This window comes from Oryza glaberrima, chromosome 6 (assembly GCF_000147395.1).
Source record: "Oryza glaberrima chromosome 6, OglaRS2, whole genome shotgun sequence".
In the NCBI taxonomy this organism is placed as follows: Eukaryota; Viridiplantae; Streptophyta; class Magnoliopsida; order Poales; family Poaceae; genus Oryza; species Oryza glaberrima.
In genome coordinates this window covers 23,649,635-23,653,009 of record NC_068331.1, presented here as the reverse complement: position 1 = coordinate 23,653,009, position 3,375 = coordinate 23,649,635, and the positions used below count along the sequence as shown (strand labels likewise).

Sequence of the window (3,375 nt, the reverse complement as noted above, 5' to 3'; positions counted from 1 at the left end):
TCAAGACTTAAATGAAGAGATAAATTAAATATTTTATTAGAACTGAAGGAGTCATCTAAATACTTATTGGTTGCATGCTTGCATTCGTTCTTTAATTTTGTAACATCTAAGGTGATTTAATTCCTCTCTTGTCTTGGTGTTAAAAGTAATATGTGTAACTTTTGTGAATGAAGGAAGTAACATTTTTTTTTTAAGTACGATGAAACAGGACGTCCGGAGATGTAAAATTCGGCCAATCAATGCAAGTTTCTACTACATGACTATGAAGAAAGCTGGCACTGGCACCACTATAATCACAATCACAAAATTGGTGTGACCAGCTGCAATAGCAGCTTATTGAGCAGAAATGAAGTCATTCTCGTTCGTCCCGCTGCTTCTGATCGCACTGCTGCTGCATCAATCATCCTGTCTGCTTCAAGTTGAAGCAGAAAATCTGACGGCAGGATCGACTCTGAGGCCTCCTCACTACATCACCAGCCCGTCCGGCGACTTCGCCTTCGGCTTCCGCGCCCTCGGCTCCGGCCGCCCGGATGGCCGGTTTCTCCTCGCCGTTTGGTTCAACGACGCCGTACAGGAGAAGGCGGTGGTATGGTACGCGAGGGACCCGGGCTCCGGGTCGGCGGTGACGGCCACGGCGCAGTCTGTGTTCAGCGTCACCCTCGCCGGCCAGCTGTCGCTCGCCGGCACCGCCGGCAGCAACGTCTGGACGAACGCGAACCCGGGCCAGCAGTAGGGCTCCGTGCTCGTGCTGCTCGACTCTGGCAACCTCCAGTTCCTCGCCGCCGGTGGCCGCGCCGTGGTGTGGGAGAGCTTCAGGGACCCAGCCGACACGCTCCTCCCTGGCCAGTCCATGGCCACCGGAGCCGGAGCTACGCGTGTGTCCAAGCGCTCCGATGCCGACTTCTCGGCTGGCCGCTTCAGCCTGTACGTGCAGGCCGACGGCAACGTCGTCCTGTACCTCAACCTCGCCGCCGGCAACGTCGACCCGTACAACGCGTACTGGGCGACCGGCACCAACCAGCCCGGCAACACCCAGGACGGCAACACCACTCTCTTCTTCGCCTCGCCGGGACGCGTCTATTACCAGGTCAAGGACGGGACGGTGCACGACCTGACAACTCCCATGGCGAAGGCGAACTACTACCAGCGCGCGACGCTCGACCCGGACGGCGTCGTCCGCGTGTACGTCCGGCGAAGGAGCCCGACGAGCTCCACTTCCACCACCACCGCCAACGCGTCGTGGGCCGTCGCCGGCATGTTCCCCGGCGACGGCTGTAGCATGGGGACCCGTGGCCTGGACGGTTTCTGCGGCCCCAACTCGTACTGCGTCGTGTCCGACGACGGCCGGCTCGACTGTGCATGCCCGAGCGGATACTCCTTCGTCGACGCGCAGCTACGGTACCGCGGCTGCTCGCCGGCGTTCGCGCCGCCGAGGTGCGACTTCGTCGGGGACGATGTCGCCAACCGCTCCGGCGAATTCGTGATCGCCAAGCTGCCCAACACCACCTGGACGGCCTCGCCGTACAAGGTATACTCCTACACGGCGGAGGAGCAGTGCGGCGACTTGTGCCTGAACGACTGCTTCTGTGTGGCGGCGCTGTTCGACGGAACCCGCTGCACCAAGATGGCGTCCCTCACGGGCGCCGGACGGCAGGGGAGTAACGTCACGGCGAAGGCGCTGATCAAGGTTCGGACGCGCAGTACCCCTCCGGCGGCGGCGGTGGCGCGGAGGAGGGTGCCACCGCTGCGGTACATACTCCTCCTCGGTTTCTCGGCGTTTCTCCTGCTCGCCGCTACGACCAGCCTCGTGCTCCTGCACCGCCGCATTAGAAGAAGAAGCTCCAGCGACCATGACATGGTGATGAGACTCTTCACCAGGAAGGAGCTTTACGATGCCACCAATGGTTTCCAGAGGTTGCTAGGAAGAGGTGGCTTCGGCGAGGTCTACCATGGCGTGGCGAATTCGCTGCATCTGCTGCACTCACCTGACACTGACATCGCGGTGAAGAAGCTCATCGTCTCCAACGAGTACACCGAGAGGGAGTTCGCGAACGAGGTGCAGTCCATCGGGAGGATCCACCACCGGAGCCTTGTCCGCATGATCGGCTACTGCAAGGAGCGGGAGCAGCGGATGCTCGTCTTCGAGTTCATGCCGGGGGGCTCGCTCCGGAGCTTCCTCTTCCACCAGCAGCCTCGACGACGGCCGCCGCCGCCGCCATGGACCTGGCGCGCCGAGGCGGCGCTCGCCATAGCTAAGGGCATCGAGTACCTGCACGAAGGGTGCGCTTCGCCGATCATCCACTGCGACATCAAGCCGGACAACATACTTCTGGATGACAAGAACAACCCAAAGATAGCCGACTTCGGGATCTCCAGGCTCCTCGGCGATGAGCAGCTGCACACCACGGTGACCAACGTGAGGGGAACCAGAGGGTACATCGCGCCCGAGTGGCTGCACGGGGACAGGCGCATCGACACCAAGGTGGACGTGTACAGCTTCGGCGTCGTGCTGCTGGAGATGATTTGCTGCAGGAGATGCCAGGACCCGATCACCAGCCAGCTTCATCAGGATGACAATGGCGATTGCGATGATGACACCGTCACTCTGTTCGGGTGGGCAGCCGGGCTGGTCAGCCATGGTAGGGTGGAGGTCCTCCTGCGCAGCGACGATGATGCGGCGGAGGATCTGGAGAGAGTGGAGCGGTTCGCTCGTGTGGCTTTCTGGTGTATCGTGCACAATCCGTCGCTCCGGCCGACGATCCATCAAGTGGTGCAGATGCTGGAGGGTGTGGTCGAGGTCCACGCGCCGCCTCATCTTCTGAGCTATACGGATTCATCGTCGTCTTCGTTCATCCATACGGATTCACCTGCTCTCAGGCCAAGAGGCTCTTCTTGTCCAGTCGAACTCAATTTGATTTGAGGGCGTAAACTAAGCTAGTACTGGGAGGAAAATGTGGTAACTCTCGAATATCTTCTCAGACTATAAATTTCGTAACATAGGCTGTGTTTAGATCCATGGTCTAAAGTTTTGGCGTGTCACACCGAATATATAGCCATACATTTGAAGTATTAAATGTAGACTAATAACAAAATAAATTACAAAATCCAATTGTAAACCGAGAGACAAATTTATTAAGTCTAATTAATCCGTCATTAGTAAATGTTTACTGTAGCACCACATTGTCAAATCATAGAGCAATTATGCTTAAAATATTCGTCTCGCAATTTTACGTGTAATCTGTGTAATTAGTTATTTCGATGCGATAGGGTAAAAAATTTTGCCAATAGATCTAAACAGGGCCATACTAACATGCATATTGGATTCAACACATCATTAAATAACGTTGATGGGGGGGACTCCTAATACGCGCAATG

The 3,375-nt window shown here is 56.8% G+C and overlaps 1 pseudogene; it reads left to right on the top strand.

Moving 5' to 3' along the window:
• Window positions 1–346: 346 nt before the first annotated feature.
• On the top strand, window positions 347–2,920 carry LOC127777018 (G-type lectin S-receptor-like serine/threonine-protein kinase LECRK4; annotated as a pseudogene).
• The last annotated feature ends 455 nt before the right edge of the window (window positions 2,921–3,375 follow it).